General features: G+C 46.5%; 1 protein-coding gene across 4 annotated transcripts in view; it reads right to left on the bottom strand.

Annotated features, from left to right (window-relative positions):
- The window catches only part of TSHR (thyroid stimulating hormone receptor), a 119,837-nt gene that overhangs the window by 71,335 nt on the left and 27,697 nt on the right, over nt 1–20,805 (bottom strand). The window contains exon 1 of one of the 4 annotated variants that reach the window (XM_053290866.1): nt 4,708–4,742. The exons of the other annotated variants lie outside the window; for them this stretch is intronic. The gene's annotated coding sequence lies outside the window, so the exon portion shown is untranslated. Of the gene's footprint in view, nt 1–4,707; nt 4,743–20,805 lie in introns of those variants that run through there. 4 annotated transcript variants of the gene reach the window in all.

Consider the following 20,805-nt stretch of genomic DNA (forward strand, 5'->3'; position numbering starts at 1 on the left):
GGTAGAGATTTTGTTTACTTTCCAATATTCTTCCTGGAAGATTATATACTGATATTCTTACAAGTTAAAATCTGAACAATGGGAAGAGTAAGCCATTTAGATTTTGCTTGTTAATACCAGCTTCAAGCTTTATGCATTACTGAAATGACATAACCAATTGTATCAATTATATTAATTCTCCTGGGTGTGCCATGGAATGTGCGTCCCGGCTCCCAGCTGATTGGCTGGGCACCGGCACACCCAGGAGACTAGAGGCGGCGGCAGGCAAGGCCGGGGAAGAGAGCGGCAGGCGGGCCCATCCGTGGAGGCGGCACTCGGCCTGCCGGCGGGCCCAGCTGCAGAGGTGGCACTCAGTCCACCAGCAGAGGCGGTACTCGGGCCCACCAGCGGAGGTGGCACTTGGCCCACCAGCGGGCCGGTCACAGAGGAAGGCAGCAGCAGTGGCGGGCCCATCCACAGAGGTGACACTCAGCCCGGCGGCAGGCCTGTCTGCGGAGGTGACACTTGGCCCGGCAGCCTGAGCCCAGCCACAGAGAGGGCCGGAGACTGGGGAGGAGAGGTAACTGCCGGCCCCAAAGAGCGCACAAATGCTCTGTGTGGGGTCGGCTAGTATATACTTATAGTGAACTCAGGTGATCAAGTACCTATCTGTTTGGAAACTAAAAGGGCAACCCAGAAATAAGGCAAGTGTTTCTACACACTTGGGAAACGGATACTCGGGCATTCATTTTTTTTTTAAACTTCCAAAAATGATTTTGTGAGTCTATATAGAACATAGGCAACTGCCTTATAGGCTCCCTTTGTACATAACGGCAAACGGACCTGCAGTTTGCCTCCATTCCCCCACTGTGCTCCTAGATGATCCTGATCAGCAATCTGAGAGACTGCAAGGGGGAGGAACGGGCTTTTCCTTCACATGAAGGAAAGCCATGGCAGCCAATCAAGAAGGAGAGAAGGAGGAAATTCCTACCCTTAACTTGCTTGCACAACCTTAACTACCCCTTAACTAGCTTGCACAAACCAAGGACACAGCAGCAGAATTTGGATGACACGATGATGCTTTTGGACCTGAGGTTTCGGTGACGAAACTCAATGATAACCAAAGGTTCAAATTCAGGTTTGGGGTTGCAAATTGACCCATGGATTCTCACATTTGGAAGACCACAATCCTGAACCTCTGGCACGGCTGCCTCCAGTTTGGCGTTATGTCTGAAGGTGGCCACACTGAATCAAAACGTTGGTCCATCTAGGTCAGTAAATGTCTACCCTTATTCACAGCAGCTCTCCAGGGTTTCAGAAAGAGAAGAGCTTTCCCAGCCGTACCTGGGGATGCCAGAGATTGAGCCTGAGACCTTCTGAATGAAAAAAACAACAACTTTAAATTGTTGAGTTTTAAATTTCTTGTTTTTGTTTTTAACTAATGTTTTAATGTTGTTTTTATCTGTTGTAAACTGCCCAGAGACATAAGTTTCGGGCGGTATAAAAATATGTAAATTAAATAAATAAATAAATAAAATGCATGCACATTATCTGAGGAGGCACCGGCGGGCCATGGGTGGTGGCCAGCTGGACATTTTAGCATTCGCATGATCAGGGAGGCATAGTTGGCCCGAAGCAGGAGTGGCCCGTGTGGTAGCTGAAGTAGCAGTGGTGTGGTCACATGGGCTTGCATTAGGAGGAAGGGAAGCAGGGCACATGGATGTTGGTCATCGCATGGTCTCTTGAGAAGACAAGCTTCTGGAAGGCAGGGGCTCAGCCTCTCAAAAGATCTGCAATAACTTCCAGAAGATATTTAGGAAGGGTGCCAGTGATGAACGGGGAAGGGAGATAGAAACAGAGATAGAGGGTAGCAAGCCCTGAGATGGGCTGCTTACTTTTGGTGAGTGCTTGGAGAGAACCAGAGACCTGAAGTCTGAGGAGACAGGGGGTCTTGGTGACTTAACCTCCTTACTCCTTCCCATCTGCTCCCCCATAACTAAGACTACGAAAAGGAGTTGGAAGCTCTGAAGCAAGGGCAGGGATATAGCACCCACATTACCCCTAAATCACAGTCCGTCCCCAATTTCAAGTTCAAGGATCTTCCTGAGCTTCTAGGCCCTTACATAATGTTGTGGTCATGGAGATAAAAAGAAATTCTATAACTCATCTCATTGTCTGGAGAGGAGGAACTCCTGTCTTTGCCACTATTTTTTATTTGGTAGGGGGCAGGTACTCTCATGTCACTGCTGGTAGGTTAAAACAGGCAGTAAAAGAAATAAAAGGTCTAAAGGAAAAAGAAGTCAGGCTGTGTGAATCCATTAAATAAATCTATGGTTGACATGAGACAAAATGCTCAAGGTGCCAGTTGAAAGGGAAAGGGAAACTGGCACTGAAGGTGACAACTGAAATTCAAAGAGAACACCTTCTTCAACCCCGCCACCTATTAAGATCATCTGGGGAAGTCCAGTTGCAGTTGCCACTGGCTCAGTTGGGGGCAACTCGAAACCAGGCCCTTTCTAGAGTTGCCCCAGGACTCTGGAACGTGCTTCCTAATGAGATTAGAGTTTCCCATTCTCTGAATGTTTTTAAAGAAGGACCTGAAAACATACCTGTTTAGCCAGGCTTTTAGTTTATAGTATAAAAGTTTCAGGTTTTACAGTTTTTATTTGTACTAGCTGGACTAGTGCAGAGCATCTGGATGCTAGTTCTCTGGCCGATCTGGCCCCCGCCTTCTCCCTCCGCCTTACTTAAGCCACCCCCTGCCATCTGGGATGGTGGCAGAGACAGCGAAAGCTTTTTCAGTGAGTCCTCCTGCCACCCAAATGGCAGGTCAGCCCGTTTTCAGCCCAATTCAGGGCTCTCTGTGCATGCGTGCAGAGATCCCCCAAATGGGCTGAAAAACAGTGAAAACTGCCCCAAAACCAGTTCGGTCTCCCCTCTCTGCTGTGGGGGCTGATGCTGGGCTGGCTGGGCACTGCCACGGCCTCCTCCTCCAGCTCCTTGGAGTGCTGCTGCCGCCGCCTTGGCAGTGCCCTGATTGGTTTAGCACAGTGAAGGAATGGTGGGGTTTGCCATGTGTGCCCTAAGTGTTTTATATAGAGAGATTTTTAATTGTTTTAATTGTATTACTGTTTAAATTGTTATTTTTAGATTTTGAACCACCTGGGGACTTTTTTGTATGGGGCAGTATAAAAATGTACTTACTAACTAACTAACTAATAAAGGTGTATGTGGGGGAGGGAAGGAATTGGCCTGCTTAAGCCCCTAACAATGTATAGCAAAGATGATAGAGCATCTTAAAAGTTGGGGAGTGCTGCATGCCATGAGATTAAAAAACCTTCCTGTACTATATAGGGATGTTCGAGGAAAGAGCGGGGGAAAGGAGCACTTTTTCCTTTTCCCGCTTTCCAGACTGCGCTCCCCGCCCCCTGTAACTGTGCAGCAGTACAATGTTCAGGTTCCGGGTTGGCAGTCAGTCCCAGACCTGAACCTCTAGTGCAGTGGTTCCCAGTGTGGGGTCCTCCAGATGTTGCTGAACTACAACTCCCAGCATCCCCAGCCACAATAAATTGTAGTTGGGGATGCTGGAAGTTGTAGTTCATCAACATCTGGAAGACCCCACATTGGGAATCACTACTTTAGAGCTATATTGTGTAGCTGCAGGGTACTGAGAATGTTTCAGGGAACTGGGAAAGAAAAAAGAGTCCTTTCCCCCTTCTGCCCTCCTACCCACCCTGCTCCTCATACCCACACAAAGCCTAAACAGCACAACAGGGCTCCTGTTCCAGAATGCCTGGAGCTCTGAAGAGGGCAGCACTTGTGGCATAATCCATTTGATTTACTATATTCCTTCCCATATTCCCCAGATTACATTTCACCAAGCAGCTGTTTCTCCCTGCTTCTTCCCTAGTGTGCAGAATTCAGCATCCCTTTGCAATTATTATTTACTAAGGCTGTTCCCATGATTTCCCACGATTTCGTCTGACCGTGAGAACCACTGGGCTCGCAGGCGAGCCCGGTGGCCTCCAAGAGATTAACCCGCTAAAGTAACCCTCCCCTAAGCCCAGGTTAGCGGAGCGAGTGCTCCGCTAACCCGAGCTCTACGACCGTGAGTTGCCATGGCGTGGCTCCATGCCACAGCAACTCACGAGTAGACCCCTGATCAGGAGGCTGAAAAGCGGGGTTCTCTCTAGCATGCCCTTCGCGCTTGTGCAGGGCATGCTGGAGCTTTCGGGGGCAGCGTGACCCTCAATCCTCCCAGCTCCCTCCGGCTCCAGGAATCATGGAGTCAGGAGTCATGTGGAGCCAGGAGTCATGTGGGTGGCTGGTTTGGCCGCCCGGAACAGACTGCCTGCTCATATGCGGGGAGAGCGGGCTAAGCCCGCACTCCCCACTAACCCACTCTAGGTTCTTCTCACTGATCGTGAGAAGAGCCTCCGTATGTTTCCTCTGCTTTTCTACAAAGCATACAAGCCCATGCAGTAAAGACAGGGGTGTAGCGAGACCACCAGGGGACAAGAGACAAAATGTTTGTAGGGGCCACCCCCATCGCACGCACAAAGCATGCATGTGCCCTAAGCCACACCCCCTGCATCTGACATCAGATGCAAAAGGTGGGGCAACAAACACTTCCCCCCTGCCACTGCTTCTTATCTTTGCCGCCATGATGGTGGCGGGCGCTGGGGCTGGGCTGGGCCTCTCCAGTCAGCCTGCCTCTCTCTCTCTCACCGGTTGGCTGAACTGCATCCTTACATAGTTCAACCATGGACGTTGCATGCCCATGACATCACAGACATGTGACTTCCATTGTCGACCTACGCAGGCGTGCAGTTCAACTGACAAGAGAGAGAAAGGCATGCCGGCCGGAGAGGCCCAGCCCAGCCACCACACCTGCCACCACACAGGGGCAAAGACAAGAAGTGGAGGTGGGGCAAGGGCAAAGGCAGCGTGGTGGGACAGGGGGGTGGTCTGCTTGGGGGGCCCTTGGAGGCTCCTTGACCGTCTGGGCCCAGGGACATTTATCCCTGCCTGTCCAATGGATGCTACACCCATGAGTAAAGGGGAAAATATATAGCTTAACTAGTATATTTCTAAATTGATTCACCACACAACTGCCCACTAAACATGTGCCTATTCTTACATTGGATTTTTTTAAAAAATATTGTTTACTATAGTATTGCCTCACACTGCAGCTGCTAGAAGGATTTTTCTCTTGTTATGTCAGCCTCCATGGCTTTTCCAAGTCTGCAGAATTAATTATACAAAAGACACTCAAAATACCAGGATTAGAAGAGCAGGAAGACAGAAATGTGCATGTCAGACTGTATCCCATTAATTTTCACTTTGGCGGAAAGGAAGAAAAAAACTTTAATATCCTTTGAAAATCCCCCTCTCCAAGTATTCTGTCCAAATTAATTATGAAACATTAAAGGAATATTTAGATTGAAAATATTTCATTGTATTCTTAATCTTCTCAATAATCTTTGATAAATGAATTTTATCTTTATTTCACAGATGGGGTAGAGGCTTAACAGAGTATTGCAATAAACCAGCGTTAAAGCAAGTACAAGTGTGACCTGCATCCTCCTGACCCTATTGCCCACCTCCAGGATACTATAAACTGCTAAGCGGTCAAGGAACCCAAATTCGACCCCTCTAGGCTCATCCCCCCTGCCCATAGACATTCAACATTCCATGGTTCTTGGAGGAAACTGAGCATATTCAGCCATCATCAGGTTGCTGGGGGAATACAAACTTATATTTCTGCATACCTAGGAAGTGCCCCACGTTATACAGAAACCACCACATTATTTAGAGTTACTTAATTTTGCTTCCAAACAGATAGGCACTTGACTAGGGATGTGCAAAATCAGTTCAACCAGTTTGAGCACGAACCGGATCAGCTCTCCAAAAAGGGGAGCTGGTCTGAGTTTGAGCCGAACCAGGTCCAGTTCAGATCGAACTGGTTCGGCTTAGTTCAAATAGTTCTTTATGCTTGCAAAGGGGAATCCGGTGCTTGTACAGGATTGCTTGCACTTATGGAGATAACTCTAATGGCCTCCGCACTTGTGTGGAGACCTGAACTGGGCCCCCACTGGCCTGCGCAGATGGGGGGAGCACTGGTGGGGCCCAGGGGAGCTACCACTGGCCCACCACTGGCGAGGAGCCATGCTGCCACTGTGGCACGAAAGGTGACCTCCTGCCCACCACCCTGCCCTTTCTTTTCCACCCACTTTCCCATCCCCTTGCTTGTAAAAGGGAATCCTTACTGGATTCCACTTTGCAAGCACTGGTCCAGTGTTCCCTCTAACAGGGATTCCCAGATGCTATTGACTACAACTCCCAGAATCCCCAGCTACAATAACTTTTGCTTAGGGATTATGGGAGGAGTTATCAACATCATCTGGGGATTTCTATTAGAGGGAACACTGAACTGGGCTGACCTAGGTCAACCCGGTTCTAGTGCAGAACCAAACCAGCTTGTGGACCCGGTGGTTCGGTCCAAGTTCGGTTCAAAATTGAACCAAACCGCCAGAGTGGTTCTGCACACGTGACCTCCAAAGTTCATTATTAGTATGTACAGATGGGACCTGCAACAAACACTTTATTTATTGCTCTAAATATTTGCATATATTCCCAGCCCCTAAGAGAAGTACTCCTACCTTAGGGATGTGGACAAATCGATTTTTTTGATTTGATTTGTGTTCAAATCACCCCTGATTTGTTTTGTATCCAAATCACTCCAGATTCTATTTATATGTGTTTTGATTCAATTCAAATTCAGACTGATTCAGACCACTTAACAAGGTCCTAGGGGCACCACATTAGGGTGGTGGGTAGGTCCCCATGGGTGCCACCTACTACCCAAATTTCAAGGCAGTGGGACACTTGGTTGATTTTTAAAATGAATTTCTTTAGTTTTTACTGATTTTGAACATTTCTGCCATAGGAAACAATGGGGATTCAAAGTTGCCACATCCTAACCCTAAAACTGATCCCAAGCTTTCATTAAAAAAAAAAAAAAGCTAAGCTCTAGCCCTTGTAGAAGTGGTGTTATGGAGCAAAATGTTCAGTCATTATTTTTCAAGTGTTTGGATTCTTCGGGGTAGAATAACTTTTCTTCATAATGAATCCCTATGAGGATTCATTCCATACCTTCATTTCTTCTGTTCATTTTGACTGTCACTGGACAGTGCCAACTGTCAACTGCCAAGTGCCAACTACCCGCCCACCCCACTACCTGCAATGCAGTGGAGTACTCATTTTAATTTTTAGGAATATTGAAATGTTTAGATTTTTTGGTGTCTAATAACTTTTCCTCATAATGAATCCCCATGAGGATTCATTATACGCCTTCATTTCTTCGATTCATTTTGACTATCACTGGACAGTGCCAACTCTCAACTGCCATGTGTCAACTACACACACATACCCTGTCACACACACACACTGGGATACTCAGTTTATTTTCTAGGTATTTTTGAAGTGTTTAGATTCTTTAGTGTCTTCATTACACACCTTCATTTCTTCTGTTCATTTTGACCCCACTGCTTTGCAGGTGGGGGTGGGGAATAACTGGCATCAACTACCCCGCAACCCACAAGCCACTGGGTACTCAGTTTATATTTTAGGAATTTTTGAGGTGTTTAGACTCTTTGGTGTATAATGAATCCTCATAGGGATTCATTATGAGGAAAGGTTATTAGACACCAAAGAGCCTAAACACTTGAAAAAAATCCTAGAACATAAACTGAGTAGTACCCAACTGCCTTGAGGGTGGAAGTGGGGTGTAGTTGGGACATGGCAGTTGACAGCTAGCACTGATGAAAAGACAGTCAAAATGAAAAGAAGAAATGAAGGTGTGTAATGAATCCTCATAGGGATTAATTGAGGGAAAGTTATTAAACACCAAAGAATCCAAACAATTGAAAAATAGTGACCACACATTTTGCTCCGTGACTCCACTTCTACAAGGGCTAGAGCTTAGCTTTAAAAAAAAAAAAAAATGAAAGCTGGGAATCTGGGGGAATTAATAGGAGGGATCTGAATCTTGACTCAATTCAAATCTAATCAGGTGTGATTCGATTTTTACCTGAATCTAGCCAATGGACCCCAGGAGTGATTTGTTTTGTCTCAAATCACCAGAATCAGATTTGGGTAGAAATTGATTTGTACCCCAATTAATTTGCACATCCCTATCCTATATAAGATTTGAGCCAGCCTGGAACAGGAGCCTTTAATGTTCTTCAGGCTTCACTAGGGAAGGGGGATGTTTCAAATGGGGAGGGGAATCTTTTTTTCTTTCCCATTCTTTGTGGTCTTCCTCTGATGTGATATATATATAGTGCTAGACCAATGATTTTCACTACTTTTCCGGCAGGGGCCACTTTTGCAAAAACAAACAAACAAAAATAACCCTTTAATGTGAAAGTCATTTCTCACTGTGCTGTCACCTGTGCAGTTCTGCATTTTCCCCAGCGCTGTGGGGGGACCTTTAAGACCTGTTGAGCCCCAGCACCATCTTGGAAGGCATGCATGGAGTGCTGGGAACTCTAGTACTTTCCAGTGCTTTCTCCATAGAGCTCTACTGACCTCGTGCCTTGCTGCAGGACTTCTCAGAGGTATCCTCTATAATAAAATCCCTGGGTGTGCGCCCGTGTCCTCCAGTGTCTGCGCCCGTGTCTCCCTCGGCTGTTCTGGGCATGCACGGAGCGCATGCCCAGAACGGCCGAGGGAGACACGGCCACAGGCACCAGGCAGCCATGTTGGGAGCATTGGAAGCGGCGGCAAAGCAGCAGCAGGAGGCGGCGGCGACTGGGGCCGATGCCGGCCGCGGCGGGGCGACAGGGCCCGATGGCAGCGGCGGTGGTGGGGAAACGGAGGGGCGATGGCGGGGGCGACTGAGTCCCATAGCGGCCGCGGCCGCAGCGACGGGTGGTGGTTGCGGGGCCGGCCCAGCAACGGACGGGAGCCCGCAGTGGGGCCCGATACCGGGGCAAAAGGTGGGAATGGGGGGGAGTGGTGGCTGTCCTGCAGCCGGCCGCAACGACTGACAAGCGGCGGCCGCGGCCACAGCAGGCCACATGGTGTGGCGGGCCGGCCGGCGGAACAGGCCGTGGAGGCCAGGAGGAGCCCGTGGGAGACTGGGGTGCGACGGAACCGGTTGGCGGAACTTAACTGTTTGCCGCCCGGGAGGAGGAGCGGCAGGCCGATAAGAAGAAATTTTAAAAATGCAGGGGGATGGGGAGGGCAAGGGGAGGGGGCAGTGGGGCAGGGCAAGAGAGAGTGGGTCGGGGGGAGGGCAAGAGGGAGTAGGTCGGGGGAGGGCAAGAAGGAGTGGGGGAGGGGGAAGGGCAAGAAGGAGTGGGGGAGGGGACGGGCAAGAGGGAGTGGGGCAGGGGGGAGGGCAAAAGGGAGTGGGGCAGAGGGAAGGGGGAGGGGAAAGAGGGTATGGGGCAGGAGGGAGGAGCAAGAGAGAGTGGGGCAGGAGGGAGGGGGAAGGGCAGGAGGGAGTGGGGCAGGGAGTTGTTGTGGATGTTGCTTCCCTTTGTTGCGGCCGCGGAAGGGGGAATGCTGGCGGTGGGGCCCGGAGCGCACAACTCTGCTGGGCGGGGGGAGGGGGAAGGGCAAGAGGGAGTGGTGCGGGGGGAGGGCAAGAGGGGGTGGGGCAGGGGGGGAAAAAGGGAGTGGGGCAAGAGGGAGTGGAGCAGGGGGGAGGGGGAGGGCAAGAGGGAGTGAGGCAGGAGGAGGGGAGAGGGAGAGGGGGAGGGGGAAGGGCAAGAGGGAGTGGTGCGGGGGGAGGGCAAGAGGGGGTGGGGCAGGGGGGGAAAAAGGGAGTGGGGCAAGAGGGAGTGGAGCAGGGGGGAGGGGGAGGGCAAGAGGGAGTGAGGCAGGAGGAGGGGAGAGGGAGAGGGGGAGGGGGAAGGGCAAGAGGGAGTGGGGCAGGGGGAGGGGGAAGGGAAGGGCAAGAGGGAGTAGGGAGGGCAGAAGGTGATGTGTTTTAGAAAACCAAAGTAACTCCATTTTACTTAGAATACCAAAGCATCTCCAAGTTTGCTTAGAAAACCTAATTCTAACTTAAAGTAACCCCAGCCAAGCTCAGAGACATACGGCCAATGTCATTATCTCTCTCCACTAAAATGTATCTATGAAACTTGGTTCTCACAAGATTCTCATTGTTCTTTGCTGACAAGTTAATAAAACAGGATGTAACCAAATAAGGAGTGATCACCAGATGAACAATGAATCATTCGCATGCGTACTAGATACTTAGTCCACCATTTTACTGCCACGTATACTATGTCAGCATCATTCAGATTGTCTGTATAAATGTAAGATGCACCTATAACCAATTTGTATTCAATGTGGAGCGTGAGCCCCATTGTCTACCTGCTTCTGCAGAGCATTAAACCAAGCCTCTAATTGATTCCCACTGTGTCTGTTTGATTGGCTTAAGGCGGACCCAGGGACGAACTGAATTCACATCAAAGGGACTGGGGCAGGAGGCTGACAGGAAGGGGAGGGTGAGAGAGAGGGGAGGGGGAGGGCAAGAGAGTGGGGTGAGAGGGAGGGGAAGAGAGGCAAGAGTGTGGGGCAGAAGGCAGGGAGGGAGAGTGGGGCAGGAGAGAGAAGGGAACAGCCAGCCCCAAAGAACGAGCCCTGTTAAAGAACGAGGGCCGGGTGGAGGAGGACGCGGTGCGGCCGAGGCGGAGATAGCTGGCCCCAAAGGTCCACTAGCGCCCGTTATTTTAACAGGCTTAAAAATACTAGTCTGATATAAGACTGTGGAAAATAGAATGCTGAACTTGATGGAGTTTTGGTCTGACCCAACTGGGTTCTTCTGATCTTATACAAACACAAATGCGCGCGCGCGCGCGCGCACACACACACGGCTGTGCTTAGGGTGGGGCGACCGGGGCAATTGTCCTGAGCCCCACGCTGGCACAGGCCCCGCTTTGGGAATGCTGCAGTGCAGCCCGCCCTCCTCTCTTCCCCAGTCCCAGGCACGTATCTTTCCCTGCAACCCAGCCAGAGCCAATCTTTTGTGTCTGTGTGCAGCTTGAATAGCCATGGGAACTCCCAGGCAAACTACTAGAGCTCCACCTCTCCCACCTCTCAGCTGTTTGGCAGGTGGGCAGAGATTCCAGAGAGGCCTCCACGCAGGCCTCCCTGAAGCCTGAAGCTCCAGCACCAGAGCTCTCTGCAGACCCTCTTCCCTGCCCTGTCCAGCCAGAGTAATGGAGGTATGATGTGATTTCCTTTTTGTGGTTATCTCCCCCCCACCCTTGAATATTTAGGAGTTGGCTTGCCATAGGGCTTTGGCATTGAGCAGAGATGTAGGGTAGGGTGGGAGGAATATGTATACTTAAATTGAAGCGGATTGGATAAATTGTTGGTTTTTAATTTTTTGCTTTAATTTTAAAAACCCCATCCAAAAAATCCTGTAAGTGGCTTGCTTCATGGCAGAAAATTACAAACATGTCTGGAACTGAAGCTCCCCCTTAGACCATCATCCCACCCCCATATGGAAGAATCTGCCTTCATAAAAAAGGGTAAAACGCCCCCCTTTCTGCCCCAGCCTTTAGATCACCTGTCCTGGAATAACTTGGCATAGGGCTTTGGTACTGAGCAGAGATGATGGGCAGGGTGGGATGAATATGTATATTTAAATTGAAGTGGATTGTACAAATTGTTGGGTGTTTTTTTAAAATTAAAAAACCCACCCCAAAAGCCCTATAAGTGGCTTGTTTCATGGCAGAAAATTCCAAAAACTTCTGGAGCAAACAATATATAATTTGTTTGTTGGTTTGTTTATGAATGCACTATGCTCAAGTTGATTCGCAACCCAGAAGGTCTGTGAACTGTGAAGCATGTGTTGTGCTTTTTATTTTTATTCCTTTAGAAATACATTATATGTCCAAGTTGGTTGGACATGTCCAAACACCTCACTCACACGATACACTGTATGTCATCAATCAGTATGATTCTGTAATGATATGAAATGTTAAGGAGGCTCGGCACATGCTGATTCGCCCCCAGCCCTGCACCCTCCTAGGGACGGCCCTGCACACATACACACACACACACACAAAATGTGCCTGGATGGAAGAAATATCCATAGTGGGGAGGGGGGTCATTTGAATGAATCATTTTATAGCTCATTCCAGGGGCGTAACTACTATTAGGCAAGGGGAGGCGGCTGCCTGGGGGTCCCCATGCCTCAAGGGTGCCCCCAGAGGCAAGTCACATGACTATATATTGTGAAGTGTGTGTGTGTATCAGCGAGGGCCCATTTTAAAATTTGGTCTCTGGGCCCACTCCAGCCTTGTTACGCCCCTGGCTCATTCATATATAAAATCAAATCTAGATGAGTTGATTTTATGCAGTCCACCTTGTGACAAACCTGAGAACAGCCTTGCCAGGCTACAAAAAGGTTTGACAGGATTTGTACAGAAACTACATACACATCTTTCCATGGAAGACTTTACCTGGAATATCGGATGTCGCCATGCACCTCAGCACTAACGTAATTTATGGACACAAATGTCCATTCATGAAGAATCTATGAAAATATTCCCACCCATTTGAAATACTTCCTCTCTTCCACAAACATCGTTACCGGATTGCCTCAGTTAGAGTTGGTTTGGATATCAGTTTGTGAAATGAACAGGGACTAAGTGTTGCTCAACAAGGCGGCTGTTTTGTGTGTCTTTCCCCTGAATTCCGATATATCACAGCTTTCCATGAGGTAGACTAAATTTGTCTGTTTCAATTAGACTCCCCCCACTTCCTGCCCCCCACCCATGTTCTCATTTGCCTTCTGCTATTTAATTCACAGATAACAGTGACATTTATAAACCCTGCCTCAAGTAACATTTCATGTCTTTGCCACGTTGATCTCTTTCTGATTTCATAGTCTACACTCCACCGGCCACAGATAGGAAGAATAATGAAACTCACTATCTGGTGGTGCTCAACTGGCGTCACAGAATCCTCAGAGACATATTCATAGTTTTCTACAACTTTTAAAAGTTGCAGAAAACATGCCCTTGTATGTAGTCCGGAAACTACAGTTGGTCTAGAATGCAGCAGCCAGGTTGGTCTCTGGGTCATCTCGGAGAGACCATATTACTCCCATACTGAAGGAGCTACACTGGCTGCTGATATGTTTCCGGGGAAAATACAAGGTGTTGCTTATAACCTATGAAGCCCTAAACGGTTTGGGCCCTGGGTATGAAGAGAATGTCTTCTTCGTCATGAACCCCACCACCCACTGAGATAATCAGGAGAGGTCTGTCTGCAGTTGCCACCGGCTCATCTGGTGGCCACTCAGGGACAGGCCTTCTCTGCTGCTGCCCCGAGGCTTTGGAATGCTCTCCCTAGTGAAATAAGAGCCTCCCCATCTCTGACAGCTTTTAAAAGGTCTTTAAAAACACATTTCTTCACCCAGGCTTTTAACTAATGGTTTTAATGGTTTTAATGCTGTTTTAATGCTGTTTTAAAGTATTGTTTTGAAATTTTTAAATTGTTGTAATGTGTGTGCCCCCCCCCTTTTGTCTTAACGGATGTTTTACTTTGTTTTTATTCTGTTGTGAACCGCCCAGAGACATAAGTTTTGGGCGGTATAAAAATGTTTTAATAAAAATAAAAAATAAAATATTTACCCCAAAGACCCCGAGACTTCAGGGAGAGCACTTCACACACAATTTGGGTTTTTCAATACGTGTTAGAGTTTATTATTATTTATTATTATTATTATTATTATAACTTTTATACCGCCCTTCCAAAAGGCTCAGGGCAGTTTACACTAAAACACCATTAAAATCAATTAATCATTAAAAAAAAATTATAAAACACAAAACAATAATTAACAATTAAAAACATCATAAAACAACAATTAAATATTCAGAACTATTTAAAAACAAGTTTTAAAAAGCTGAAAAGGCCTGGTTGAAGAGGTGTGTTTTCAGGTGTTTTCTGAAAATTGCGAGAGATGGGGAGGATCGTATCTCAGCAGGGAGCGCATTCCACAATCTCTGGGCAGCAGCCGAGAAGGCCCGTCTCTGTGTAGCCACCAAACGAGTTGGTGGCAACTGGAGACGGACCTCCTCACGTGACCTCAATGGCCGGTGGGGTTCATAGCGAAGAAGACGTTCTCTTAAATACCCAGGGCCTAAGCCGTTTAGGGCTTTATAAGTTATAACTAGCACTTTGTATTTTGCCCGGAAACCTATTGGCAGCCAGTGTAACTCCATCAACCATTATTTATTTACTAGTATGTGTAAGCCCGTTATAATAACGGGCTCTAGTGGGGGGGGGGGGTTCCCGCTGCCGCCTCACCCGCCTCGGGCGCACTCCTTGGGCCGACACCTCCGCCGCCGCCTCGGGCGCTCTCTCTGCTCACCGTTTCTTGTGGCGGCCGCCGCCGCCATCGGAGCCAGTCGCCCTGCCACGGCCACCGCCTCCTTGGCCCGCACTCCTTTGGCCGAGGCTCCGCCGCCGCCTCGGCCGCACTCTCCGCCCGCCGCTTCTGCTCCTTCTGGTCTCCCGTGGCGGCGGCTGCCGCCATCGGGGCCAGTCGCCCACCGGCGGCCGGGTCCAACATGGCCACCCATCTCCGCGCATGCCCAGAACGGGCGAAAAAGACACGGGCGGCACGGACGCACGCCCAAGGCTTTTATGGGTAAGGATTTACACAGTCAGACAGGTGTTATTGACTGGTTTGTTTTATCCAGACATCGAGTCCTTCCCAAGGACCTGGGATGGCTGGATTTTATTGTCAATGTTGTTGCTGTTATAGATATCGTCGCAGAATATAGACTGTTCCCAGTAAAGTTGCTTTTTGTAATTGGTTGATGGTGATTTCTGTGGTCCCTATGGTGTGGAGGTGCTCTTCAAGGTATTTTGGAACTGCACCCAGGGCGCCAATTACCACTGGGATTATTTTGGCCTTTTTCTGCCACAGCCTTTCAATTTCAATTTGTAGATCTTTGTATTTTGTGATGTTTTCTTTTTCTTCTATTCTGCTATCCCCTGGTATTGCTATGTTGATTATTTTAACTTGTTTTTCTTTCTTCTCAACTACAGTTATATCTGGTGTATTGTGTGGCAGATGTTTGTCTGTTTGTAGTCGGAACTAGTCCCATAATATTTTTGCATCTAAAAGTTTTCTTCAACTTTTTCAAATTTATGGTCCCACCCATTTTTGGCTACAATTTTTTGCTACCTTGTCATGCCTTTGTTTGTAGTCAGTCTGTGCAATCTTTTTACAACAGCTGATTAGGTGGTCCACTGTTTCATCTGCTTCTTTACAAAGGCAGCACTTGCTGTTTGTTGTGGATTTTTCAACTTTTGCTCTTATTGCATTTGTTCTTAGTGCTGTTCTTGTGCAGCCAGTATTAAACCCTCTGTTTCTTTCTTCAAGTTGCCATTCTTAAGCCATTGCCAGGTCTTGGTGATGTCTGATATTCCACTAACATTGTGCAAATATTGACCATGCAGTGGCTTCTTTTTCCATTTTTCTGCTCAGTTCTTTACTTGTTCTTTCTTGTAGGCCTGCTTTGTTTCATTGGTATAGAATAGTTTCGCGTTATTGACCATTTTAAGTGCATCTTCTTCACTGTCCTTGATAAATTCTTCAAGGCCTCTTTTCTCCTCCTCTACTGTTTGATAGACTTGCAGCATTTCTCTTCCACCTGAGCTGCGAGGGAGGTTTAGCCTATCTACATCACTGTGGGGGTGCAGAGCATGATTGATGGTCATTATTTTCCTGGTCTTACGATCTAGGGTCTCTAGCTCTGCCTGGGTCCAGTCTATTATTCCTGCAGTGTATCTGATAACAGGTATAGCCCAGGTGTTTATGGCTTGTATGGTGTTCCCGCCATTGAGTTTGGACTTGAGGATTTTTCTGACTCTCCTGATGTATTCACTTCCCATTTTTCTTTTAACTTCAGTGTGTGCAATGTTATCAGCCTGGAGAATGCCCAAGTATTTGTAAGGTTCTTTCTCTTCCAGGTTCTTGATGTTGCTTCCATTGGACAGTTCGATTCCTTCTGTTTTTCTTATTTTTCCTCTGTTCATTATTAATGCAGCACACTTGTCTACTCCAAACTCCATTGCTGTATTGCTACTGAATATACGGACAGTGTTTAGCACTGATTCGATTTCTGACTGGGACTTTCCATACAACTTCAGATCGTCCATGTACAGCAGATGGTTGATTTTACTTGATGTTTTATATGTTTGGTATCCGATGCCTGTTTTGTTTAGTATTTGTGAAAGTGGGGTAATGGTGATTACAAACAACAGAGCGGATAGTGAGTCCCCTTGGAAAATGCCTCTTCTAATTCTAACCTGTCCAAGTGTCTCGCCATTGATTGTTAACTGTGTACTCCACATGCTCATTGCTCTTTTAATAAATATCTCTATGTTTCTGCTGACACCAGTTGTTTCTAAGCATTTTAGTATCCATGTGTGAGGCAATGAGTCAAAGGCTTTCTTGTAGTCAATCCATGCAACACTTAGATTTGCTTTTCTTCTCTTGCAGTTTTCTAAAATCATTTTGTCAATCAGCAGCTGGTCTTTTGTGCCTCTGGTGTTCGGGCAATTTCCTTTCTGTTCAACTGGAAGCTGTTTGTTAGTTAATAAGTGTTGCATTACTTCATCTGCTATTATTCCAGTTAATAATTTGAACATGGTTGGCAGGCAGGTTATCAGTCTATAATTACTTGGAACTGCACCTTTTGCTGGGTCTTTCATTATGAGATGAGTTTCCCCAGTTGTTAGCCATTGTTCAATATCACCTCCTTGCAAAATGTGATTGAACTGTTTTGACAGTTGTTTATGAAGGCTTGTTAGGTGTTTAAGCCAAAAGCCAAAAAGCCTGGCACAATCCAATTTTTAATTTTCTTTGCTCTTTCACTTATTAATTCTGGTGTTATTATTAGATCTTGCATTTGTTGATTACATTTTTTGACCTCTTTCATCCAGCCTGCTTTTTTATTATACTCTATTGGATTGTCCCATAATTTCCCCCAGAATTGCACTGTTTCTTCTTTATTTGGCGTTTCTACGTTTCTTGCAGTTTTTCCTTCTATGCTTTGGTAGAAACGCCTCTGATTCGACTGAAATTGGAGATTCTGCCTGTGTTGTGTAATTCTGGCTTGGTATCTGCTAATCTTCTTTGACAGTGCTGTTATTTGCTGCTTTATTATTTCCAGGATTTCTCTAATTCTTCTTGAATCTAGGTGGAATTTTTGGATCAGATACTGTTTGGTGTTTTCATTCTTCAGCTTCTTGTCTTTCATATCTTTCAATTTACTAGCATCTGATCTAAGCCTGGAGATTTTATTTTCTAATCTAATCTTCCATTTAGGTGATGTTCTACTTTCTTTTTTTACAGGTCCATTGATCTTATATCCGAGCTCTTGTGTTGTTATTGTTGCTGCACTGTACATTAGTTTGTTTCTTGCAAATTATTGGTTGTTATTTCTGCAAGTGCAGCATTGACATCTTTTAATGCCTGAGCAAGTTGTTTTTTGGCAACTGTTTTTAGAGCTGGAAGTCGAACCCTGGTGGTTGTTGGGTTCATGTGCTCAGTTATTTTTTGCTTTAGTTCTTGTTGCTTTTCTGTTAAATGGCATTCGGGTTTTTGAGGTGAAGTCAAAGGGGAGGTTGCCTGGTTTTGATTTTGAAACAGTTCAGCAACAGTGGCATCCTCTATATCCAACACCTCCTCCACCTGCGCCTGAGCAACTTCTTCAGTTGGTGGTAATTCTTCTTCCATATCTTGAGCCTATGTTGCTCTTTGCAGTTCTTCCAGCTCAACTCCTGTGAATACTTTATTTCTTATTATGAATCTTCTCAGGTCTGCTCTGGTTTTCTTTTATTTCTGTATCTGGATGCTTCTCTTTCCAAATTTGGTACATTCTTTTTAAATAATCTCTTCTGGTTGGACTAGACTTGTAATAGCAGATCATTATTTCCTTGTTGGCATTTTTCGTATATATATTTTGTATATTATATTATTATTATTATTATTATTTTACATTTCTATCCCGCTCTTCCTCCAAGGAGCCCAGAGCAATGTACTCCATACTTAAGTTTCTCTTTCACAACAACCCTGTGAATTAGGTTAGGCTAAGAGAGAAGTGACTGGCCCAGAGTCACCCAGCTAGTTTCATGGCTGAATGGGGATTTGAACTCGGGTCTCCCTGGTCTTAATCCAGTACTTTAACCACTACACCACGCTGGCTCTCTTATCCAGGGTTAAAACATTCACTTTTGTGCACAACTTTGAACTCGCAGTAAAGCCTCATAGTAAACTTGCGGTAAAACCTGCTGTGTGAAAAACACCCAGGAAGCTTGCAATCTAACTTTTCTACTTCTATACTGTAGTTCAGTTGACTACACATACTTTTTGCTGTCATGGTATCTTTAACCATTCTAGCAGAAACTGACATATAATGCCTTTTGAAGTTCATTGTTTTGCACTGTGAAACATATCATGAAGATGCCAAATTTCATAAGCGTTGCCCCCACTTTTAGAAATATATTAATTTAAAAATGATATTTACTCTCTAACTTCCTAGATTCTATGGGGGGTGACAAACAGCATGCAATATATTCTGAATTGTAAAAATTTAAAAGCCTTACAGTCACATTCCAAAGATTTTAAAAACTTGAAATAAGTGGTGACACAAGAAAACTTTAAGGAAATATGCATATGTAGAGTTATACATTCTCTATATTGCCACTTTCACAGAATCTAGATTCAGAAACCTGCTGCCATCTACTGCCTAGAAGCAGTAGTGCTACGTTGAAAATATGCAGTCTTGCTCTTTTAAAAAAGCCAAACATTTTATTTATCTCCGTATTTCCACTAATTCTGATCAAGCTTTCGTTGAATGATATCTTAAAGGGGGACATTTTAAAGTTGGAGTGGACCTGGGGACAAGAAGAGAAGATGGGTCCCTTTCCCTCTGCCTTCTTATTCAGACAGGCACAAGGGAGAGAGGAAAGAGTAAGTTGTCACAGTCATCTCCCCCCCACCCTGCCCCGGGACATTTGTCCCCCCTTGTTCAATAGTACAATGATCTCCAGGTAATGTACTGGGCCAGATGAATTGCTCATGTGCTTGGATGGTACAACTGGGGGAATGATCTGCGTCCACAAATTTTTAAACAAGTTTCAAAATTAAAAATTATTTGAATAATGTAATGCACACATATTTATAATAATAAATATTTGTTATTTGTATCGAATTTGTATTTATTTAATCAAACAAGGAAAAGTGTGAGATAACCAAATGGAACACTTATTGGGCGGTGGGGGGGAGGGGTTGTTACTCATCTTTTGATGTCACAGGTATTCTCCAAGAGGTGGACAGAAAAAAGAATGCCTTAGGTATCTCTGGAACACGTCACTGACTTATTGAACTCCAAGAAGCATTGGGATTGTGACAGGAATCCTGGTTGCTCCCAGGTGTATTAATGCTTTAAAGTAGTTGTCGAGATGCCGTGTTACCTGGCCGCTTGGGCAGCCCTGTGGAGTCTAGAGAAGGGTGTGACATCCCTCCTCTGAGGCTTTCATTCCCTTTAGGGGGCAGTGGGGATGAGAAGGGCGCAGGCGGGTCGGATCCCAGTGGGGTTGAGAGGGCAAGGCAGGGAGACCAGCAGGAAACAACTCCAGGAAGACAGCTGGGTTGGGTGTGGCAGGAAACGGGAAGTAAGGTCAGGAAGGCGGCGGGGCTGGAAATAGGCTTTAAGCCCTGTCAGCTCTGCACTGGGGTATTTAAAGACAAGGCCGCTGATGAGGAAGGGCTGCTTCATCAGCAACTTCCAGTCATATCCGGAAGATGAGGGCAATGGGGTGGAGGTATGCTGCTGCCCCGATGGACGGTTAAAAAACCTGACACCGGTGGGGGGAAAGCAGTGGGAGGGGTAAGTGCACCCCCCCCACTCTTAAACGGAGACCCCCTGCTGCCTTTGAACCTTTGAACTGCCTTTGAACCGCCCCTCCATGGTTCCACGCACATTCCTAAACCCTAGTTAGGGAGAGGTGAGCTGGTCTTGTGGTGGTGGGCATGAATTGTCCCATTTGCTGAGTAAGATCTCCCCTGGTTTGCATTTGGATGGGTGACTATACATAAGCGTTGTCTGTTGTACGATATTCCCCTTAAGGGATGGAGCTGTAGCTCAGTGGCAGAGCATTGGTTTGCATGTAGAAGGTCCCAGGTTCAATCCCTGATAGCATACCCAGGTTGGGCTGGGAAAGATTCCTGCCTGAAAACTTGCAGAGCTGCTGCCAGTCAGCGTAGTCAATACTGAGCTAGAAGGACCAATTGTCCAACTCAATATAAGGCAAATTCCTATGTCCTTAGTACATGGCCTGGAGGAAAGATCAGGACTGCACCCATTGGCTGTGCCTGCAAACTCTGCATGTTCAGCAGAAGGTATGAAATTGGCTCTATGCAACTATATACACACAGCACCTTTCACCTATTCAACAGAAGGCATGAAAGTCAAGGGCAAAGCCAGCGGTTATTATTCTGCTCCCCACTCCATGCCTTCAGCATTCACATGCACCAAATGCTTGAACACGTCTCTAGTTTTCTACAAGCCAGGATGTTTTTCATATAGAGGAACTCTCAATGATAGCAGCCCTCAATCTGCAATCTGAAGTGGTACAGCCCAAACACAGGTTTATCACTTCAGTTAGAACTAGGGTTTGTGACAGACAGGAATTCAACAGATGTAGGTTCTCCTGACATAATAATATAGTTATGGGGAAAGATTAAGCTCTTGAATACCTTGAATACCAACTATT

This window comes from Hemicordylus capensis, chromosome 1 (assembly GCF_027244095.1).
Source record: "Hemicordylus capensis ecotype Gifberg chromosome 1, rHemCap1.1.pri, whole genome shotgun sequence".
Taxonomy (NCBI): domain Eukaryota; kingdom Metazoa; phylum Chordata; class Lepidosauria; order Squamata; family Cordylidae; genus Hemicordylus; species Hemicordylus capensis.